Source organism: Eptatretus burgeri, chromosome 5, assembly GCF_056783735.1.
Source record: "Eptatretus burgeri isolate ZD-2024b chromosome 5, Ebu_testis_v1, whole genome shotgun sequence".
Taxonomy (NCBI): Eukaryota; Metazoa; Chordata; class Myxini; order Myxiniformes; family Myxinidae; genus Eptatretus; species Eptatretus burgeri.
This window is the reverse complement of record NC_140965.1, coordinates 123154009-123179256: the sequence shown is the minus strand read 5'-3', so window position 1 is coordinate 123179256 and position 25248 is coordinate 123154009. Positions and strand designations below refer to the sequence as shown.

Here is a 25248-nt window from a genome sequence, read left to right as displayed (position 1 = left end):
CCTTCCATCGAGTGAAGCCTATTATGCCACCATCACTCTTCGCTTCGCGGTTTATGGTTTGTTCCAGTGCCTGATCCGTGGGTACGCAGTTAAACGTTGTTGCCTTCTTTCTCCGAACGACAAAGCCACCCTTGGTGAGATGTTCAAACATGTCTGGTTGACCTGTTTCAAGGGCCTTCATCAAGGACATAGACTGGGGTGTATCTGGCGTAGTTCACCCTCCCTGCCAGGTGGAAGTATGGGACAGTTTCTAACATGGCATCAATATGCAACTGGAAGTTAGCTTCACGATCAGCCCTCATAATTACGAGAATAACTGATACAGCCTCTAAAAAGCTGTCCCAGTAAGCAAATGTGAAGGACTACCTACGACCAGTTTCTCTGAATTTGGACAGTCGCCACGACACTTGATTCACGACTCTCAATCTCATGACATTTGGTCTTTATCATCTGTGGTGCCCTTTCCTGAAAAGAGATATCCAGATCGTTGAGGAGACCAATGGTCTCATCATCTAGCCATGGTAAGCCATTGGTTCTAGAATTCGACTCTGCAGAGGATAGGTAGAGATGCATCATAGCTTCATGTACAATCTTAAGGCCCCTAATGGCCCGGGAATAATGCTTTCCCTGAAGCATATGCAATGTTGATGAAACTGCGAAGAGGTTTGAGGATGAGAGAATGTCCTAAAGCCCACCATCACCAAACAGTTTCCCAATCGAAGGAATGAACGCCATGACGAGATGCATGATCCCAAGCCTCATGGTCACCTTTCCATCCAGCTGCTCTGGTCTGTTCCATAGTATCTGCTGTGCTTTGCTATAAATAGCCAAATCAGCAGTGACCAGGATATGTTTTTGTCCCAGGTGTTCTGCTACTGACACCAGCTTGATCAGTGTCGTGAATATAGTGGAGAAATCAGATGCTGGTGCAGGAATAAATGGGAGATATCTGATAGTAGCAACTGGAACACTTGCATCAGACACCATATAATTGAATCCACTCCATGCTGGGACAGAGGAAGACCTATCCATGACCTTCCTTGTCAACTCCCATATCAAGTCTCTGAGCAGAGATGAACTGTAGCTCTCACTCTTCTGCACCTCCAACGTCGAGACCGATGGAACACTAGCAGGTTCTGGCTTTCTGTGGGGCTTAGGGCACCTCTGCATTTTAACCTCGTCATAATCAGATGCTTCTAGTGACTTGGCAGAGACCCGTGGAATACCACCACCACTGGCACAAACATTCACTCCTGATGCTGAAGACCTTTTGGTATAGAACAATGTCCATAGAATGAGTGGAAGATTTCCCATCAAGGGTATCTTCATTTTGATCAAAGTTATCTATGGCTGCATCCACAGATGAATTCAAATTGCTGCTGTCAAAACAAGTAATACCCCTGGGGAATTAGATCTCCGACTTAGATAGTTGGTCCTTTTCTCTAGAGGTTACAAAATGCCTCACTTCATCATACGAGACAGAATAGCCAAGTGAGCAAAGCAGATCTATCAACGATTTGCTACCAAAGTCATGATGCATTTAGACCCCAAGACCAAATGTAAGTGGAGTGTGTGTTGAGCACGAGAGGGAAATAATATTATGACATATGGCTCCTACTCTAAGTAAATCATTTCCTGTGCTACCTTCGGAGACGCCAGATGCATTATCAAAATCATGTTTGGATGTATACCAGGAAATAAAATCTATTAACAGGTCGGGAACAAATGATCTGCATTTCTCAATCTGTAACTGGTCACTTGGTTCATACTCATGTGACTGAAATGTGATGCCATTCACAGCTTGGCATATTATAGCTGCAGCTCTGTGTAGAATAAAATTACTTTGAGTGTCAACCTCTTGTGCATCGTTTACTTGTCCAAATTATCCTTGCTCACTCACTTCTACATGTAATTCACGAACCCTTCTGAGTGCATCCCCAACATTCACCATATTTGAACACACAAAGTCAGATTTCCCTGTTTGAGAAATAAACACGATCCTATCACCATAATGGCATCAGTTTTTCTTTCAGCTTCGATGATGAGAATCCTTGCCCTTGGTTATGCCCATTTGCTTGTAGGATCTTTACAAACCTGTTTTGTAACTCAGACAACAACATTACTGACATTTTGTGGGAAAATACCAAATGATCCAGTTCCTTACACAGCTGGAGAAGGGCATGGTCATAAGCAGTCTCTGATTGTTCACTTCCAGCCCTGTCTCATGCAGCATTGATGTTCCGAACAGTGATGTAATATCCATAGCAGTATCTATGGTATTTCGCATCAAAGGCAAACAAGTCAGGATAAGCAAGTATTCGAAGGCGTACTTCATGGTCCCCTCTCTTTTCAGCAGCATCCAGGACATGCTGCCATGTGGATGAACCTGTGCCAGTTGTGATAGCTGTTAATTTCTCGTTTCGTTTATACGATTTTCCACAGATAAAGCAGTTGTCACGTATGTTAAACTGGGAAGTATCAGTTCTTTGCAGTCTAGTCGGCCTACCAGACATCCCCTCTCCAAGATCTTGAGGATCTGATTGTTGATGTCCCTTTGCACAAGAGTCCTTGGGGACACATGCTATATTCTTCTTACTGGTGTAGGAAGCACAGCAGTTCTTATGGAAAGCTAGACTGACATTTCCAATTTGAATGTCCTACATATAGGGGTAGATTCTTCAGTAAACGTCATCTTGGCGCTTTTCAGCAACAGAAAGAAATTAATGAATCCATTCAGTGGTAGGAGTTTGAACAACTGACTTTGCCCCAGCATGTTCATCAATAGGCTTTTCACAGATATAATACAAACTGTACTGCTCAGATGCTTACTTCTCTTCACTGGGGGCTCATTTCCTAATTCCATTGCTGACCTGAAAGAAAATGTAGATTTTTTAGAAAATGCTCACAATGTTACTTCTGCATTTACATGTAAAAATGTAAAATGCTCACAATTGTAATATAATACGAGATACGATGAAGAAATATGGAACAAAATTTGACTATTAAAGGGTTAAAACACTTTCCAAAGTGGAATCTTGCAACTGCTCACCACATGTAATATGTTTCCTCACAGGTTCCAAACATAACCATTGAGGTTTGGAGTCCATTTTGCAGTAGTATGCTGTATAGAATCAACATAATATCAAGACGGTGATTCAGCATGCGGTGGGAAGTCAGGGGTTAATTCAGACAGTTTTACACCTTTTAGAAGTGGACAACCATCCTTTTCCATAACTAGACATTCATATTATTAATTTAAAACAGGTCTTGTTTTGTTCTACCACTGGCAGGGGTTACTCATTTTAGGGCCCTTTTCATGGGCTGGCCGCTGGACTAAATGGCCAAGGAGACTGCTTCGGCAGCACCAACGCTCTGCACAGAGTATGGTCCTGATGGATGAATGGATGAAAATTGAGGATTTTAGAAACACCACCTTAGTTGTTGACCTTTTGGTCTATATTGACCTCAAAAATAATCGGATGGTTGAATTCAGTGACCTGAAATATATCCTCTTCAAATTTCAAGTCAATCGGATGAAAATTGAGGATGTTAGAAATACCACCTTAGTTGTTGACCCTTGGCCTATGTTGACCTTTTGGTCTATATTGACCTCAAAACTAATTGATGAGTTGAATTCATTGACCTGAAATATAAATCCTCTTCAAATTTCAAGTCAATCGGTTGAAAATTGTGGATTTTGGAAATCTCACCTTAGTTGTTGACCTTCGGCCTATGTTGACCTTTTGACCTCAAAAACAACAGCCTTCTTCTTTATGACAAACTCTACCATGTGTTGCAGTTTTGTGAAGATCGGTTGAAAATTGTGACTTGTAGGTGACAAAAAGTCAGACCGATCAACAGACAGACAGACAGACAGACAGGATAACAAAATCGACTAACCAATATACTTGAAAAATCTTAGATTTTGCAAGTAATAAAAGGAGTGAATATACAACCTCCTTCCACTTTCGGTGGCAGAGGTGAAAACCTTGAGAGAATCAATACTTTAAAATTTTATATGGGAGTAAAAATTCATATAGTAAGAGAAGGCGTTGAAAATACAGCTTATATGAGAACACATCTCCAAACTTCATCACATCATTCCAAGATACAAGGAAATACATGGAAATCAGACACAGGAGGAGGCCATTCAGCACATCATGCCTGTGCGACATCAACACCACACTAATTGATCAACACAATATCCAAAGAAGAAAATGCAAAATTTATTATTATTATTATTTTTTAAGTGTTTTGTGGGGTTTTATAATTTATTTCTTTGAAGTTTTGTAGTTTTTGTATTTTTTTTCTCCTCAGGGGAGGGGCATGGGCTTAATTGAAAAACACACAACCTCAACCACACAACACCCCTTGATGAGACCCACACCAACAGCACTCCGTACACATGCACGCAATCACCCAACAACGCTCAGGCTACGTAAAAATCCTGCCAACATCCCCATATCCCTCTTTCTCCTGAACTACCAGGTACATATTTAATTCTAATTTAAACTGATGTACTGTTTCTGCTGCCACTATCTTTCCAGGGAGACTAATCCATGCATGAACTACTCTCTGAGTAAAAGACCCCTGCCTTACTACCATCTTAACTCTCCTCTTGTTTACTCTATGTAAACTATGTCCCCTTGTCCTGTCACTAGCTACTCCGTTGAATAATTCATCAACACTTATTTTATCTATACCCTGCATTATCTTAAACATCTCTATCATATCTCCTCATAACCACTTCCTTTCAAGTGAATAAAGCCCCGTGTCCTTCAGCTGCTCATAATAGCTAAGTGTAGCGAGACCCAGAATAAGATTTCTTCATTTGTTGAGTTTATGATAAAATTAAAAGATATGAAATAGCTGTTGATGACAACGTGGCAGGTAGTGGATTTAATATTATAAATATTTTTTGGGATATACACATATTGAAATCAGACCCTCTTAATCCATCCATCCATTGGGACCATACTCTGTGCAGAGCATTGGTGCTGCTTAAGCAGTCTCCTTGGCTATTGGGCACAATCCTGGATGGGTCACCACTCCGACACAGCATACCAGCATGCTGGTAATCATTTTGCCAACCTCGGAAGGATGACAGGTCGAGTTAACACCACCTGATATTAATTCAACAGCTGAGCAGGGTTTGAACTAAGGACCCTCAGATCCCAAGCCCACCACCCTAACTATTAAGCCAACACAAAGCATATACCCTCTTAATGGTTGTCCTTATATTTATTTACCAAAAGAGATAAAGATTTAAAAAGTGGTTGTTAATATTAAAAACAAAGATGATAAATGTTTCCTATGATCTGTTCTTGCTCACCTCTACCCTCCATAATGGAAGTCGGAAAGAGTGTTTCATTATAAAAAAATAAAAAAAACATGAAAATACTTTAAGTGTTAAAGGTATAAAGTTTCCAAAGTCATTGACAGATATTCCAAAATTTGTGAAAATTAATAACATGTCCGTTAATGTATATGGATTAACGGATTATAAACAGGATTCTTATAACTATAAAAAATGATGAAGCACACATTGACCTTCTGTGCTATAGTTCAAAAGAAAATTTGCATTATGCTTACATTAAAAATTTATCAAGATTAACTACTTCTCAAGTAGTCAGAAAAACGAATAACACATATCCCTGGAAGTGATGTCTCAACTTCTTTCATATGTAAGAAAGATTAAACCAACATTCAAAATCCTGCAGTAATCATAAATCAACCATAATTAATTTGCTAGAAGCAGGTTCAAATGTAGCATTTGAAGAAGTAAATAAGTCTATAAAGCATCAATTATTGATGCATGCTGATTTTGAAAGCATCCTTGAAAATATGGATACAATTTCCCCAATTCAAATCAATCATACCCAAATAAATTTCATAAACATACTTCTTCTGATCTTCTGATCACAAACAATCATCTGTTGGTGATGAATACAATAAGTTAGAACTTTTTAGAGGAGAATATGCCTCGCAAGAGTTTGTAAAATAACTGGAAAAAGGCGATTAGATTATCTAAGACAATGGGACAAACTTAGAAACCAATATGGCATTAACAAAGGAAGAGAAAAATAAATATAGAGAATAAATATCTGTCATATTTATGAGAAGGAATTACGAGAAGGTCCAAAAGTAAGAGACCACTGCCATCTCACTGGGGAATTTAGAAGTACAGCTCATCAAAGTTGTAATTTTAATTTTAAACTTTCCTCTTTCATTCCAGTCTTTCTTCACAACAATGCTCACTGTGACACACATCTTTTTCTAAATTAATTGAGTAAAACCAGTGGATGCATTTCAGCCATTCCTTACATGGACCAGAAATACATCTCCATACACAAAAACAATCTTCATATCTATCATTACTCATATTAGATTTCTTGACACATTCAAGTTTATGTCAAGTTCATTATCTAACTTGGAATCAAATAACAAAAGTTTTCCAATTCTTCAAACTCATTTCTCATATCAGAAAGAAATTGAACTCTTGTTGCAAAAAGGTGTATATCCCAATGGATATATGAACTCATTTGAGAGGTTCAAAGAAACCAGCTCCCCTCTAAAGAAAGTTTATACAACGAGTTGAATAAGCTCACATAACTGATAAAGAATATACCCAAATGGAAAATGTTTGGAAGAAGTTTGGGAGAAAAAAAAATCTGGGGACTATCATAATTTGTATCTCAAAACTGATGTACTCTTTTTTGCTGATATGTTTGAGGCTTTCAGAGCAGTCTCTCATAATAAATATTCATATGGATTCGACCTCGAACATGCTAAAGATGACGACACAACCATCAAAATTAATCGGTGACATAGATATGCTTTTGATGAAAGAGTAGGCTTAAAGAAGTGGAATATCAAAAGTCTATTCTAAAAGATATGCCAAAGCAAACAACAAATATCTTCCAATGATGTTACAAAAGATAGTTCTTATTTGATATATTACAAGGCCAACAATTTGTCTGGATGGGCTATGTCTCAATTTTTAACATATGGAAAACTCAAATTAAAGAAAAACATTATGAAAGAGTTTTGCAACACATCATTATCTCTTCTCAAAAGGAATTAGACAAAGCAGAAGTTGGGTATTATTTTGAGGTTGATTTGAAATATCCAGAAGAACTCCACAACAAACACAAGGACCTGCCCTGTGCCCCTGACGAGGAAAGTCCGAGAAAAAAATGGCTCAGCAGTTATCAACAATCATTTTTACGACAAGCAAACCAAAAGAAAAAATACTTACAATATTATATGATAAAGAGATTATGTTGTACATCAAAGGAACTTGAAGCAACATTTATATGCTGTGTTGAGAGTGAAGAAAATTCTTAGAATTTTAAAGTTTCAGACAAAGTTATTGATTTTATGACCTATATTGATTTAAAAAAAAAAAGAACCCAGGCACTGTAGTTGCACAAGTTAGTGCACTCTCAGTGCCGGTCCCAAGCCCGGATAAATGGGGAGGGTTGCGTCAGGAAGGGCATCCGGCATAAAACCTGCGCCAAATCATTATCCGGATCATAAAACGGATTTCCATACCGGATCGGTCGAGGCCCGGGTTACCAACGACCGCCACCGGTACTGTTGGTCAGCAGGGTACCGGTGGGAATTGTGTTACTGCTGGGCGACGGAGGAGAAGGAGACGGGGAAGGCGTGTCCAGAGGCAGTGGGAGAGGGGGAAGGGTAGAAGTGTGGAGGTGAGAGTTGGAACTTTTAATGTTGGGACTATGACTGGCAAAGAGCGAGAGTTGGCTGATATGATGGAGAGAAGAAAGGTAGACATACTGTGTGTACAAGAGACCAAGTGGATGGGGAGTAAGGCTAGGAGCATTGGAGGTGGTTTCAAACTGTTCTACCATGTTATGGATGGGAGGAGAAATGGTGTCGGGGTAATCCTGATGGAAGATTATGTCAAGAGGGTATTGGAGGTGAGGAGAGCGTCGGACCGAGTGATGAGTGTGAAGGTGGAAATTGAAGGGGTGATAATGAATGTCATCAGTGCATATGCCCCGCAAGTGGGGTGTGAGATGGAGTATAAAGAAGATTTCTGGAGTGAGTTAGATGAAGTGGTAGAGAGTGTCTCCAAGGAAGAAGGAGTGGTGATTGGAGCAGATTTCAATGGGCATGTTGGGGAAGGGAATAGAGAGGATGAGGAGGTGATGGGTAGGTACGGTGTCAACGAGAGGAATGTGGAAGGGCAGATGGTGGTAGATTTTGCAAAAAGAATGGAAATGGCGGTGGTAAATACGTATTTCAAGAATGAGGAGGAACACAGGGTGACGTACAAGAGTGGAGGAAAGTGCACACAGGTGGATTACGTCTTAAGCAGGAGATGCAACCTGAAAGAGATTAGAGACTGTAAGGTGGGGGCAGGGGAGAGTGTAGCTAGACAGCATCAGATGATGGTTTGTAGGATGATTTTGGAGGTGAGGTTAAGGAAGAGAGTGAGGGCTGAACCAAGTACCAGATGGAAGCTGAAGGAGGAAGACTGTTGCGTGAAATTCAGGGAGGAGGTGAGACAGGTGTTGGATGGTGGTAAAGAGGTGTGGGACGATTGGGCAACTACTGCAGAAGTGGTGAGGGAATAGCTAGGAAGGTACTTGGTGTGGCATCTGGACAGAGGAAGGAAGATAAGGAGACTTGGTGGTGGAACGAGGAAGTACAGGAAAGTATAAGGAAGAAGAGGTTGGCAAAAAAGAATTGGGGTAGCCAGAGAGATTAAAAAAGTGGACAGGAGTACAAGGAGTGGTGGCGCAAGGCAAAGAGAGAGGTGGCGAAGGCAAAGGAAAAGGCATATGGTGAGCTGTATGAGAAGTTGGATACAAAAGAAGGGGAAAAGGATTTGTACCGATTGGACAGACAGAGGGACCGAGCTGGGAAGGATGTGCTGCAGGTCAGGGTGATAAAGGACGCAAATGGAAATGTGCTGACAAGCGAGGAGTGTGTTGAGAAGGTGGATGGAGTACCTTGAAGAGCTGATGAATGAAGAAAAGAAAGAGAGAGAGAGAGAGAGAGAGAGAGAGAGAGAGAGAGAGAGAGAGAGAGAGAGAGAGAGAGAGAGAGAGAGAGAGAGAGAGAGAGAGAGAGAGAGAGAGAGAGAGAGAGAGAGAGAGAGAGAGAGAGAGAGACAGAGAGATATAGATATAGATATAGATATAGATATAGATATAGATATAGATATAGATATAGATATAGATATAGATATAGATATAGATATAGATATAGATATAGATATAGATATAGATAGTGAATCAGGAAGTGTGGTGGATTAGTAAGGATGAAGTGAGGACAGCTATGAAGAGGATGAAGAGTGGAAAGGTGGTTGGCCCAGATGATATACCAGTGGAGGCATGGAAATGTTTAGGAGAGATGGCAGGGGAGTTTTTAACCAGATTGTTTAATAAAATTTTGGAAAGTGAGAGGATGCCTGAGGAGTGGAGATTAAGTGTACTCGTACCGATTTTTAAGAATAAGGGTGATGTGCAGAGCTGTGGTAATTACAGAGGGATAAAGTTGTTAAGCCACACCATGAAGTTATGGGAAAGAGTAGTGGAAGCTCGGTTGAGAGGAGAGGTGACGATTTGTGAGCAGCAATATGGTTTTATGCCAGGAAAGAGCAGCACAGATGTGATGTTTGCTTTGAGAGTGTTGCTGGAGAAGTATAGGGAAGGCCAGAAGGAGTTGCATTGTGTGTTTGTGGGTTTAGAGAAAGCTTATGATAGGGTGCCAAGAGAGGAGTTGTAGTATTGTATGAGGAAGTCGGGAGTGGCAGAGAAGTATGTGAGGGTGTTGCAGGATATGCATGAGGACAGTGTGACAGCAGTGAAGTGTGCGGCAGGAATGATGGATTGGTTTAAGGTAGAGGTGGGATTGCACCAAGGATTGACTCTGAGCCCTTTCCTGTTTGCAATGGTGATGGATAGGTTGACGGACGAGATCAGACAGGAGTCTCCATGGACTATGATGTTCACGGATGACATCATGATTTGTAGTGAGAGTAAGGAGCAGGCTGAGGCGAGCCTCGAGAGGTGGAGGTACACACTGGAGAGAAGGGGAATGATAGTCAGTCGGAGTAAGACGGAGTACATGTGCGTAAATGAGAGGGAGGGTGGTGGAATGTTGCGGTTGCAAGGAGTTGAGGTGGTGAAGGAGGATGGGTTTAAATACTTGGGATCAACTTTCCAAAGTAATGGAGAGTGTGGTAGAGAATTGAAGAAGAGAGTGTTGGCAGGATGGAGTTGGTGGAGAAGAGCTTCAGGAGTGATTTATGACAGAAGGGTATCTGCAAGAGTGAAAGGGAAAGTATACAAGACGGTAGTGAGACCAGCTATGTTGTATGGTTTGGAGGTGGTGGCACTGACAAAAAGACAGGAAGCGTAGCTGGAGGTGGCAGAGTTAAAGATGCTGCGATTCTCGTTGGGAGTGACAAGGATGGACAGGATTAGTAATGAGTATATTAGAGGGACAGCGCAGGTAGGACGGTTTGGAGACAAAGTGAGAGAGGCGAGATCGAGATGGTTTGGACATGTGCACAGGAGGGAAGCAGGGTATATCGGGAGAAGGAAGCTGAGGAAGGAGCCGCCAGGTAGGAGGAGAAGAGGAAGGCCAAAGAGGAGGTTTATTGATGTGGTGAGGGTGGACATGCTGGTGGTTGGAGTGACAATGGAAGATGTGGAGGACAGAGCGAAATGGAGACGGATGATCCCTGTGGCGACCCCTAACGGGAGCACCCAAAAGAAGAAGATTGATTTTAATAAAAGAAAGAGAACAGAAGCAAAAACAGATTTTTGAGAAGGACTTTTATAACTTAATGAATAACGTTGTGTTTGGAAAGACTACTGAAAATGGAAAAACATAAAACTCGCCACATCTCGGAAACAGGCATTTAAATACATTTATAAATCAAGCTTTGAAAGAAGAGAGGGGTTTTCTGAAAAATATTTGTGCCATTCATATGAATAAAGAGAGCATTGAAATGGATCAACCCATTTATATAGGAACATCAATTCTTGACTTGTCAAATTTGTTCATGTACGATTACATGTACAAACATCAACTCATCCTGGGAATTCTTTCAAAGAAACTTGCTCTCCCTCATGCACAGATTTATCCCCTCTCGTGTTCAGTTGTCTTACCCTTCCTCCCGCCCTTGGTTTACTGAAGCTTGTGGCGAGGCAGTTGTCCTGAAACAACTTGCCTTTGCCTCATGGAAAGCAAACCCAACTGAGGGCAATCTCAGTTCTTTCCACAAAGCTCGGAACAAGTGTGTATCTACCCTCAGGAGAGCCAGAAAACAACATCTTTCTCATCTCAAGTCTGAACTCTCAGACCTCTCTCCCTCCTCAAAATCCTGGTGGCGTTTAATCAAATCTGTTTCTGGTGTATGTTTCCCCCCTCCATCCCCTCCCCTTACCTCAAATGGCCGCACTGCTGATTCCACACGTGATAAAGCTGAATGTCTAAACTCGGTGTTTGCAGCTAAATCTTGTGTCCCAAACCCATCACTATCTCTACCCACTTTACCCAGTCGCACCCAACTGTCCCTGGACTCTGTATCCTTTTCTCCTGACAAGGTGGAGAGCTTGCTTTCAAACCTCGAGTCAGATTCTGCAACCGGTCCAGACGGCATCAGCCCACGTGTCCTCAAAGCCTGCTCTTCTGCTCTTGCTCACCCTCTCTCTGTTCTATTCACCCTCTCATTTTCCCAAGGTCATCTGCCATCTGCTTGGAAATCTGCTAACATCACTGCCCTGCATAAAAAGGTGCAAAAACAGATCCCTGTAACTACAGACCAATCAGCCTTCTCCCAATCATCAGCAAGGTTATGGAATCCATCATTGCTTCAGACATGAAATCCTTCCTCTTCTCCAATGGCTTGATTTCCAATCATCAATTTGGTTTCAGACCAGGTCACTCTACCCTGGATATGCTGCTACTGCTCTCCCATCAATGGATGGAGGTCCTCAATGCCAGACAGGAAATCCGAGCCGTATCCCTGGACATATCACGTGCTTTTGACACAGTCTGGCACCCTGCCCTACTCACCAAACTCTCTTCCCATGGTATTCAAGGCCATCTCCACTCATGGCTCGCAGACTTCCTCTCCTGTCGCAGTCAACGTGTGGCCCTAAATGGAGTTCTTTCATCCCCCCTTCCTGTGCAGGCTGGAGTTCCTCAAGGTAGCGTTCTGGGCCCTGTTCTTTTTCTGGTTTTCATCAATGATCTCTCGGACTCTCTGGAAAATCCTCTATTTCTCTTTGCCGATGACTCCACCCTCTGCCGTACCATCTGTCATCCCTCAGACCGGCAAGCAGCAGCTTCTTCGCTCACTGCAGATCTGGATAAAATCACAAACTGGTCCAACACGTGGAACATGTCTTTCAATCCACACAAATCTCACACTCTCACTATGTCTCTTCGAAAGGACCGTTTACAAAACCCCCATCCACTTTCTCAACAATCCACTGGAAGAAGTCTTTTCTTTCAAGCTTCTGGGTCTCACTATCTGCCATGACCTTTCCTGGGAAAGTCACATTTCCAACCTTGCCTCAAAGCCAGTCGCCGACTGGGAATCCTCCGTCGTGCAAAGTCCTTCCTCGGCCCTCTTGAGCTCCTGACTACTTACAAAGCTTTTGTCCGTAGCCTGATGGAGTACTGCTCTCCCCTCTGGGCTGGTGCTCCTGCCTCCCACCTTTCTCGACTTCACGCTGTCGAAACCAGGGCTTTTAAGATCATTGGCATCTCCCGCAATGAAGCTGAGTCTTTGGGCCTCTCACTCAATCACCGCAGGTTGGTCGGTGGTCTTTCTGTCTTCTACCGACTCCTCTCCAGCCTTGCCCCCCTGCTCTCTCTGCGATTTGTCCCAACCACATTTCCACAGGGCGCTCAAGGTCCGCCAACAACCCCCTTCTGGTAAAACTACCAAAATCACGAATCACTGCTCATCTTCACTCTTTCATTCCTCTTTTTTCCCGCCTTTGGAATAAACTTCCTCACTCTATTCTTTCCCATTCTTCCCTCAGGCTTTCAAAACAGCTGTTCACCACCACCTCTTATCTTCCCCCATCCAAATCCTCGATCTTTTCTACCCCGATAATCCACCCATGCCCACTTCCTTCAATTCTCCTGTTTTCCTTCCTGAAACTCCCTGTAATGTCCATCTTCTCCTCGCCATGTTCCCCGTCCCATCCCCATCCCTCTCCCTTCCACAGTTCACCTGTGTCTGTTCCCCAATGTTTTGTCCCTTCCACTCCCACCCCTCTTGTCTCATGCCTCCTTGCTGTGAGTTGTGTGTTAGCTCTCATACGAGCCTCGACCAAGGTATAAAAAAAAAAAAAAAAAAAAAAAAAAAAAAAAAAAAAAAAAAAAAACTTCTCCAACAACCGAAAAAAGAAATATGATGATGGAGTTAATCTACTTTATATGGATACAGTACAGACAGCTTTATTTTTGATATGACACAAGACATTGATATTTATGTCACAAGCAATAATTACAAACCGACTTGTAGTCTGTTCTCCACAGAAAATGAAAAGGTTATTGGAAAGTTTAAAGATGAGTTGGGTGATTCAATTATGAGTGAATTTGTAGGATTGCAAGTGAAAGCTTATGTTTATAAATACTATTCTTCAAAGGATGGTGCTTCTAAATGTGATAAAAAGTTAAATGGAGTAAAGAAAAATGTAATCAAAGAAACAATGAATGTTGAGAAATATTACAACTGTTTAGTTTTCAAGAAAGAAGAATACAGAAACATGAATATGACAAGAAGTTGTCAACATAAATTATGTACAGAACAAGTAAATAAAAAGTCATTGGGAGCTTTTAATGATAAAAGATACATTGTCAAAAATGGGAATGACACCCTCCATTTGGTGTCTCAATATCAAGATATTTAAGAGATAGACGATCAAGATAGTAAAGAGTTAAGATATAAATAAGTGTTAAGATAAACACAAGCCATAAGATAAAGTATAAGAGTTAAGATATATAAGTATCAGTATGTGATGAGATATACATCAGAATTAATATTCAAAAATTGGGATGGGGGATTTGAACAGTATACCAAGACCTTTTTTCAATGGTCGATAAATGACAGAACCAAGCAATAACCAATCCAAAGGGGAGAAAATCAAAGCCTTGATATTTAAATGGAAAACATAATGAATGTGATAAATATCAAAAAGATAACAAAGACTAGTGTAAATAAAGCAGATACAGACAGTATGAGAAACAATTTATATAAATACAGTACAAGAAACACACTACAGTATATATATATATATATATATATATATATATATATATATATATATATATATATATATATATATATATATATATATATATATATATATATATATATATAAACAGTACTAGAAACACTTTACACACATATATATATATATATATATATATATATATATATATATATATATATATATATATATATATTCTAGCGATACCCGTGCACATGCATGGGTTAGCAGTACAACATAGCTGTTAGCAGACGACAGACCATACACGGGGAATGACAAAAATACACATTGTGCAAAATGCAAGTGGTACTATGGAACGCCAAGACTTCCCAAACATTGGCGGCATGTCCTCTAAGTGCCACAGCAATTTCATAGGGATCGTGTGACGGTGAGCCGAGTTTTTAGTGTGCAAGCTTGGTATTATAATAGAGGTATATATATATATATATATATATATATATATATATATATATATATATATATATATATATGCACACACATTATGAGAAACACTATATAAACACAGTACAAGAAACAATATATATATATATATATATATATATATATATATATATATATATATATATATATATATATATATATATATATATATATATATATATATATATATACACACACACACACACACACACACACATACGAGAAACACGGTTTATATACGAGGAATACATTATATATCCGAGAAGCACATCAGATATGCAGGACTCGAAACACTTTATATTCAGTACCAGAAACCCTTTATATAAACTAGAAATGCTATATGTATATATATATATATACACATACACATCAGAAACACTTTACATCCAGTGCAAGAAACACTTTATATATATATACCAGAAACACTTAATATCTACAGCAAAAGAAACACTGTAAATACAGGACTAGTTTGTCGTTTATAGCTCGGTCAAGATTCAAATCCAGGTAAGACCAAAGGCAATTGCATTCCCCTCAAAGTTACCCTGCAATCCCATAAACTATTCCCATAGAATCCCAAATCAAGCACACTTTTAATTTGGATAACAACCTATTGTGGTTCCATACACACTACGGATAGAGTACCTCATTCAGCAAACTTATTATATTTTAGTCATTTGGAAATGAGAACTAAAACTGCAATATTCATGACGACTAGCAAATCAACATTCTGGAGGCTAAAGAAGAAGTCTCAAAAAACAAACTAGAACAGTACTTGGTTGAGCACAAACCTCCGCCAGACTGAACAGTTTATATATTATATTCCGCTGATGGGCCGGATCTGGATTCGGACCTGAACTAAAATCGAATTGGCTTGTGCTTGTCACCTACCCAACTCTTCTAACAAGTTTCATCTGAATCTGTCATTTTGAGATACCGTGCTCACAGGCAAACAGACAGGGGTGAAATCATAACCTCCATCCACTAAAGGTGGTGTAGGTAATAAAATAAAAATTAACTACGTGCAGCCTCATGTATCTCTCGAGTAAGTAAACTCACGCAATAGAGAAACAAAATCATCATTAATAAAACATAATATAATCAACTTTTTACAAAAATACAGCAACCCGATGAAACACCGACAATGAAAAGGAATCATCAATTAAAACTTTATTGTGACAAATACATCATCACTCATTGAACCACATGTAACCTCATAGCATCACTGTCCATAGGTCGACCCAGAACTGCACCACAGGGCTAGTGTGCGACACGGGGTGCTCCGAACCCACTACCCCAACAATTTAGCACTTTCTGTTTCCAGCATGTCAGAGAGTGCCAATATTGGGGCAGTGGGTACACGGAGCTTACCAAACCGCCATAAGAATATCAATACATCAATAAATCTATATTTCATAACACTCACAAACATACATACATAAATATATGAACAAGCATACATACATAAACACATATACTCACAAACAAACATACATGCATACATAAACATACATGCATACATACACACATACATAAACAAACAAACACACATACACACACAACGCTAACTTATCAACGTGCAAAGGCTTCAAAATATTATCTCACATTCGATTGACTTCAACTCACTTCTTCTTCTTCTTGCGTATGGCCAGCTTAAACTGACTAATAAGGGTAAACATCAACACTTGAATTCTCATTGGTAACTCTGTAATCTGACAGTATAAATAAATAAATAAATAAATAAGACAAAAGTAATGTCTCCGTAATTATTGAGTTTTATAAAATTTTATAAAACCATTACTCCGCTCATGGTTTGAAATTAAATTAAATAATATATACTATGTTTAAATGTCTAACTACACTTTACAGTAGGATGGATTAGTGGTACAGCGATGGACAATTCAAGTCATCTGAGACAAAATCGTTAATGAATAATGAAATGTGAACTCCACCGAGCTGGTATCAGATCAATATATTAATTCATGAATATTGAACTGTTCCAGTTCCCACCTGAACCCACCTGAACCCAAGTCACCTCAGCTGCAGACTCGGCTTCCTCTCGTACAGAGTTCCCATCTGAGGCTCTGGTTCATGATGCAGACAATCAATCCATGAGGTTTAAATCCCGTACATTAATTGTCCACTATAAACTCCTGGTAATTGATATATAGGTACACAGATGTCTCCTAACGTCTTTGTCCTGAACACGAGATATGCACAAACCTTTCGCTCTCACTGCAGGACAAAATAATTGCACACGGATACTCAATGTAGAATTTTTCGCCTTTTGCTGTCCGAATACGCATCGCATTGGCTCGGCTTAAATGGACTCCATCTTAAAGCAAAGTTACCAACCCAAATTACCATTGATTTTAATCAAAAATAATTCCAATTGTAGTAAAAACAGTTATTATTGTGTGTGCTGCAGATGGCGTGCAAAGCACGAGCACAACCCGATACCTGAAACGCCCGGTACCTGGAACGCCCAATACCTCCATCGAGTGCCCCATATCTGGCTTGCGAGGAGTTATTCAAAACTGCTAACTTTTCCCACCACCTGTCTTAACCTTGAAATAGTTCAGTCAATAAAAACATATTCAAGCAAAGAACACCTTGACCCAAAACAAATAAATTATAGGAGCCAACCTACAAATTGTATCGATATATCGATCGTCTTAGGCTTATACAATGGAGAGAGAAAGCAAATACATGGACAGACTCGTTTTACCAAAACGAAATCAATATTATCACGAGAATGTCCAGTTGAAGGGTTTTCTGGACACGATGCCTTCGCTTGATCCGCATCACCCCAACAGTTTAGCACTTTCTTGGTGCACACATACAGAAGAGTACTACTGTTGGAGCGAGGTGGGACAAGCCAATGGAATCTAGAGTAGGAGCAGACAGAGCATTCAATCGAATGAATCGATTATTGTCACTCCTGGGCCAGAAAGGGAAAGATAGCAGGAATAAGTGATCAACCATACTTGAGTCAAAGTTTTTACTCTGAGCAGACAAAGCGAGAGAGGGAGAGCACATACCTGCGTGGTTCCCTAGAGGCAGAAATGAAGACTGAGTGCCCATAAGAGGGCCTTTTTATACCCCCGCTATCCATCTCTGTTTAAATCCTACATTTGCAAGTGCTTTCAGGTTAATGAGTATGAAAATCCCCATTGTGTCCGGCAGATGTGACTGTTTGCTGAGAATCCAGCGAGAATCAGCAGGGGGGGGAGGAGAGGTGGGGGGGGGTTATGGTGGTGGTGGAATTGTTGTTGATGGTGTTGGTAGTTGGGTGCAGAAGGGTGAGGGTTTGGTGGGAGGATGGGAACTTTAGCCCAGCTGATGAAATATGTACCTTAAAACACATTTTGCCATGCAGCAAGTATATCGTTCGTTATCCACAGAAGCGGGTGATCCCGATAGTTTGGAGCAATATGGTACCAGTCAGTTGACGCATTCCTTATAGCAAGCATATGATACGGTCCTTGAAGAATAAATAGACATAGATTTGGCTGATTGGGTGTATCTGCGCACGAATCCATGAATCGTTTGTGTTTTATCTCGTCTTGCATTGGTGACTATGCGCTTGTTTGAAGACCCTTGTTTGTACGCCTTGATTTGAAGTCGGTTTGTTAATCTGCTCTGGTCAAGCAATGCTTGTTTGTCAATCACGGATATGCTCAGAGCGGAGCTGTTATCACCTCCAAGCCTCGATAGACTCAGCTTTTGGTGAATACTCGATTGTTGTAACAGTTCACGTGAAAGCCTTTGTTGGCCAGCATGTTTGTCTCGTGAGCGACTGTGAATGGCCGGCAGTGAAAAACAATGCTTTTGGAGTGAAGCAAAAGTGGACAGTATCTGCCTGGGTTGACCGAGAAGTTAGTTCCACCTTAAGCTAGACCCGTGATAAAGCAAAAAGTCTATTATTTTTTCCAAGCATCTGGTAGTCAATAAATTAATATAATCAATGGGGATTAGGGATTGGGATGAGCATTTTTAATTAGATGCTGCAGAGACACTCTAATGTGACTACATTGAATGTTATGGGGATTGATTGTTACGTGTTGTTGCCCTTGTTCAGACTTTAAAGACAAGCCTGTTGATGGCTTAACGGTTGAGCTCGCTGGCTTAAGATTTTAGGGTTTTGAGTTCGATCTCTTGTCTATTGTTGAATTATCACCAGGTAGGGTTGATTCAGCCTGTCATCCTTCTGAGGTCAGCGAAATGAGTACCAGTGAACTGGTAATAAAGGGCACTGCATCAGTGGCACAGCTACGCCCCCAGACAATGACATAACCAGTAGACACAGACGACACATGATAGCTAGCTCGACCTTGAAGACAACTTTTCAGATTAAAAACTCATAAGAAGCCATTAACCAAAGAAATTGCCCTGTTATCATTCTCCTCTTCACCAATGGCTCATGATCCAGGCAACCTGGAAGAAATACCATGTACTACCTGCATTTGTCCACCATCTACTATTGTTCTTGTAATTCAAGTGAAAGTTTATTCATGTCTTTATCCTACATATGATTTATGTACAATATCCTCTACGAGCCTTAGATTGGTGCACAAAAAGAAATTTTAAAATGAATTGAATGAACTCAAGTTCTCTCCTTCGAGGTTCGATCGATCTGAGAATTTCATTTATCGATTGAATAATTACATATTCCTGATGTTGCAGAACAACAGAGGGCGCTGCACCTCATAACCTGCGGTTCCCCTGCAGAGAAAAATGAGAACATGAAGAAAGCATATGTAATGAGAACGGCACTTGGGAGAGTGCATACCTCCACCAGGCTGAACAGTTTACGTTTTGTATCCCACTGATAGGCCGGACCTGGATCAAGACCTGAACCAAAATCGAATCGACTTGTTCTTGTTCCCTCACCAACTCATCCAACACGTTTTGTCAAAACTTGTCCACAACGTTTTGAGATGTCATGCTGTATATAATTTGGGCCCCATCTCTCAATGGTGAAGAATCAGTTATAATTCTAGTACCGGATCCAGATCCGGAACTTTACCCAAATCTAAATCATTTCAACCTTGGAACACACAAACTCTCCACCAATTTTTTTCTGAATCCATCCATAACATTTTGATTTATCCTGTTCAAAGGCTGACAAACAAACAAGAAAGATGTCGTGGATAGCACGATACTTGCAAAATATATGAAAGATATTTGACCAAAAAAAAAATAATTGGTGGTTGAATTCAGACCTGTTATGCAAATCTCTTCAAATTTCAAGTCAATTGGGTGAAAATTGAGGGTTTTAGAAATTCCACCGATGTTGTTGACCTTTGGCCTATGTTGACCTATTGACCTATGTGGATCTCAAAAATAATGGGTGGCTCAATTCAGTGACATGATACCTGTTTCAAATTTCAAGTCAATTGGATGAGAATTGACGATTTTAGAAATTCGGCCAATGTTGACCTTTTGACTTTGAGAGCTCAAAAAGAATTGGTGGTTGAATTTAGTGACATGATATGCAAATCCTCTTCAAATTTCAAGACAATTGGATGAAAAATGAGTATTTTAGAAATTCCACATATGTCAACATTTGGCCTATGTTGACCTTTTAACCTCAAACACAATAGGCCTCTTGCTTATGAAGAACTCTACCAGGTGGTTTCAAGAAGATCGGTTTAAAATTGTGACCTGCAGGCGGTTGACAGAAAAGTAGACAGATGAAAAATCACTCATGGAGTGACACTTGGCGAAACGGAACAGCACTCGGCAGAGCGCATACCATTGCCAGGCTGAACAGTTTACATTTTGTATCCCCCTGATAGGTCAGATCTGAATCCAGACCTAAACCAAAATCAAATCGGCTTGTTCTTGTCACCGAACCAACTCATCCACAACTTTTTTAGATATCGTGATATGTGTGTGTGCGTGCGTGTGTATATATATATATATATATATATATATATATATATATATATATATATATATATATATATATATATATATATATATATATATATATATATATATATATATATATATATATATATATATATATATATATATATATATATATATATATATATATATATATATATATATATATATATACACATACAATGGGCGTAGTGGTGTGTGCCTGTAATCCAGCGACTCGGAGGCTTGGGTTGGAGGACCGCTTGAGGACGGGAGCTCTGCGCTGGGCCACGCTATGAGAGGGTGTAGGGCAGCCCGGAATCATGGCGAAACCCAATCCTTATCCCTGTGTCGTAAGAGGCGACCAGGGTTGCGTCAGGAAGGGCATCTGGCGTAAAACCTATGCCAAATCAGTATGCGGATCATAACGGATGATCCGCTGTGGCGACCCCTAACGGAAGCAGCCGAAAGATGAAGAACATTTTATATATATATATATATATATATATATATATATATATATATATATATATATATATATATATATATATAAAAATTTATATAATTTTGGTCCCATATCTGAATTTTATAAATTAGGCCTATGATGCCCTTTTGACCTCAAAAATTATTGGTGGTTGAATTCAGTGACCTTGTATGCAAATTTCAAATCAATTCAAGAAAAATTGAGGATTTTAGAAATTCCACCGGAGTTGTTGACCTTTGGCTGATGTTGACCTTTTTTTACATGCTGACTTCAAAAATAATTGGTGGTTGTATTCGGTGAGCTGAGATGAAAATCCTGTTCAAATTTCAAGTCAATTGGATGAAAATTGGCAATTTTAGAACTTTGGCCTATGTTGACCTTTTGAGCTATGTTGACCTCAAAAATATTTGGTGGTTTAATTCAGTGACCTGATATTGCAAATCTCTTCAAATTTCAAGTGATACTTATTTTTGTAGTTTTCCCTTTTTTTTTTTTTTCTTTGCAATCATTGGGGCTGTGTTTGTTTCTGTTTTGTTTTCTTGTGTAGTATTCATCATTTGCACCTGTTTTTTGGAAGTTTGCTACTCAATGGATTAAGGATCCCTTTTATGTTTTGTTGTTTTCTTGCTGATGTACAAATCTCATCCAATAGTCTATTGAACCCTTCACATACTCTGCTAGTCCAACACACGATATTCTGTGTACTTGCTTAAGCGCCATCCAACCACCTCCTCCCTCTCACCTCAGTATGCATTGTTTTTTTGTGGAACATCTTGTAAATAGTTAGAGGTTTCCTTGTTTTGGTGTTTCCATTGTTGATCTCCAATTGTGACCAGTTGAAAATTACTCAGTGTGACTATCTGGGGTCAATTTTGTACACTTGCATGCATTTTATAATCCATAAATGTGGGACACTGTCAAAGGCTTTTTTGTAATCCATCCAGGCTGTGGATAAGTTTGTTTGTCAGAGTTTGCACCTTTTGAGTAGAGTTTTATTTTACGATAAATGGTCTACTATTCCATAAAATCCTCTCTTGCAACATGTCTGCCTCTAATGTTCCTTGTTGAGTGAGGTGGTTGTAAATTGCATCGGTGATTATACCTGTTAAAAGTTTGTATGTTGTTGGTCGGCATGTTATTGGTCTATATTTGTGTTGTTGGGTAGATGGGTTTCTTCAGATTGAGATTAAAAGTGTTGTCTTCTGTGGACCATTCATCCATTGGCTGTTCCCTTTGGAAGAGTTTGTTAAATGCTCAAGTGTAGTGATGGTGAAGAGCATGTAGTTGCTTTAGCCAGAAGTTTGGAATCCCATCTGAGTTGAGGCATTGAAGTTTGGTGCTTTTGTGAGATGTTTTCTCATTTATTCCGCATTGATTGTCATTGGGTGCATTTCCTGAAGATGTTGCTTTTTCTTTTCTTCGTGTCATATCCAATCTGCTTCCTTGTGTTCTTTTTCATCTTCAAATATACCTTTCCAACATTTTTCTAGGTCCTCTTTTTAGGGGGAGTTGTCACATTTTGTTTTTGCTTCCCTAGCTCTTGGTAGAATTTTTTTTTGAGTTGTTTTCAAACTGTTCATTTTGATTTATTCTATTGTTGGCTTCATTATAGTTTTTTGTTTTTTATTTCTCCTGCTATCTGTTGTATTTGGAGTTCATTATGGGCAGCTCATGGTTCTAGTCCATTATTTTTTATCTGATTCTTTTCCTGAACTTTGACCTTGTGTTTCCCCTCTTGAATTGTTATATTTGTCCCGTTTGGACCCTCAGTCGGCCATTCTGCTTTTCAAGTCTGTTTCCATGGTGGTGTTTTGTTTCTGGCCAGGTTATCAGATCTATATTTTTGTGTTGTTGTTTACCTTTTATTATCTCTTGAACAGAGAGTGCTGCTGCAAACCTCACATCGTTCATTTATCTTAAATTAGGTGATTTGGGGAGCATTTTAGTGACTGCTTGGTTTATTCTCCTTACTTGTATCTTCTACTGTTTATTGGGTGAAGATGTGGTCTTTGCTTGGGTGATATTAATTTGATTTCCTATATGTTATTAACCAGTTCATCTTCTAACCTGTGCTGTTCATTGTCAACCTCCTCTTCCTCTTCTTCATTCTGTTGTCCATTAGTCTCCTTCCTCCTCATTGTGATCTACCCTTGTTCTGTTTGTAAAGGTGCTGTTTGATCTGAATTAGTAACTTCAAGTCGATCTATATCTCAGGGTGCTGCTGCAGCATTTCATCCTGTCATTCTCTGGTCCTGTTGTGGGGTTTTCAGTTTTGTTTCAGATTCAATTCTACAATCTGTTTCTATTATTGTGATTAAATTTGAAATCCCATCTGTTTCTGTTTTCCTCTCTTGTTCCATTTTCTGTGTAACATCATTAAGTTCCATTAGTTGTTCCTTTTCATTGAGAGTTTGTACTCTGGGAATCACATTCCAAACGTCTGTCCCGTCATTTCATTGTGGCAGGTCAACATTTATAGGTGACTAGTCATTTCTTATTGCCTTGTCAGTTTGTTCATCTTTTATTCTTAGTTCCTCCTCTGTGAATATTTTTTGTTTGAGGATGTTGTTTTCCTTTGAGTTTAGTGTTGCCCTTTAAAAATTACCTTTATCAAGGAATAGTCTTCGGATTATCTGTTCCCAGGTGTTCGCATTTTCTTTCCTCACGGTTTTCGTCTGGTCCAGAATAATGTCCATTTTTCCTTCTTTGGCCAGATTTCACCAGTATGTAATCAGTTGTTTCACTTAAAAATTCATCTTCCCCACTTATCTAAGGAGTTTTAAGGTGCAACTCACTTGGTCAACCCACAAGGCAAACATTAAGACCAAGGAGCTTTCCAAATAAGTGAGACATAAAGTGATGGAGAAGCACCTTTCAGGAGAGGGTTATAAGAAGATTTCAAAATTACTTATCCCTTTGAGTGCAGCGAAATCCATCATTAAGAAGTGGAAGATATACAATACCACCCATATTCCATCCAGATCAGGTCGCCCATCCAAACTCATCAACCGAGCAAGCAAGAAACCGATTCAGGATGTCACTGTAAATTCAGCAATGATTTTGAAAGATCTGCAAGGTTCTATGTCCGAGATGGGGGTAAGTGTTCGTGAATAAACAATATCCTGTTCCCTTCACAAAGCTGGCTTCTATGGACAGGTGGCAAGAAAGAAGCTATAACTCAAAAAAGACATCTAAAAAAAACTCATCTGGAATTTGTGAAAAAGCATTTTAATGATAATGTAGGCACATGAAGAAACGTTTTGTGGTCAGATTAAACGAACAAAAAAATATTATTTTGGTCAAAATTCCAAGCATGACATTTGGCGCAAGCCTAATGCTGCACATCACAGAGGCAATCCCCACTGTCAAGCATGATGGTGGCAGCATTATGTTATGGCGCTGCTTTTCATCAGCAAGAACTGTCAAGCTTCTCAGGATAGAAGGGACAATGGACAGTACAAAGTCCAGGAGAATCCTTTATGAAAACCTGCTGGAGTCAGTCATGGATCTGAAACTGGGTCGGACATTCACATTTCAGCAGGACAATGATCCGAAGCACAAAGCCTAACCCACACCTGAGTTGCTGAATAAGAATAAAATAAATGTTCTTGAGTGGCCCAATCAAAATCCTGACTTGAACCCAATTAAACATTTATGTTGAGACTTCAAGATTACAGTCCATTGATGATCCCCATCGAATTTAGCAGAAATTTTCAGATGAAGAATGGGCAAAGATTTCACCATCTCACTGTACAAAGCTGGCAGAGACCTACCCAGGAAGACTCATAACAGTTATTTCTGGAAAAAGGGGCTTCCACCGGGTACTGACCAAAGGGGTTGAATACTTTTACAACCAGTGAATTTTGATTTGCACATGTGTTTTTTAAAGGTATTCCTGACATGCAACCTCCTTCATCGATAACAGTGTTTAGTTTGAACTCTTCAGTTATGAATAAAAAAGTTCATTTGGAAAAATTGTTTTTACATAATTCGTAATTCATCTTAATCTGACATTATTGGTAAGGTTGAACAATTTTGCAGAATGCTGTATACATATATATATATATATATATATATATATATATATATATATATATATATATATATATATATATATATATATATATATATATGTTTGTAAACATCCCATCCAGCCTGATT

General features: G+C 39.5%; 1 protein-coding gene and 1 long non-coding RNA gene across 2 annotated transcripts in view; one reads left to right on the top strand and one right to left on the bottom strand.

The window, feature by feature from the left end:
• Window positions 1-8996, bottom strand: part of LOC147027271 (protein FAM13A-like) — a 333647-nt gene extending 324651 nt beyond the window's left edge. Inside the window, exon 1 of the mRNA XM_085883527.1 lies at window positions 7555-8996. The gene's annotated coding sequence lies outside the window, so the exon portion shown is untranslated. The remainder of the gene's footprint in view (window positions 1-7554) is intronic.
• LOC147027270 (uncharacterized) overlaps window positions 1-25248 on the top strand; it is a 74604-nt gene that overhangs the window by 21589 nt on the left and 27767 nt on the right. The window lies entirely within an intron of this gene.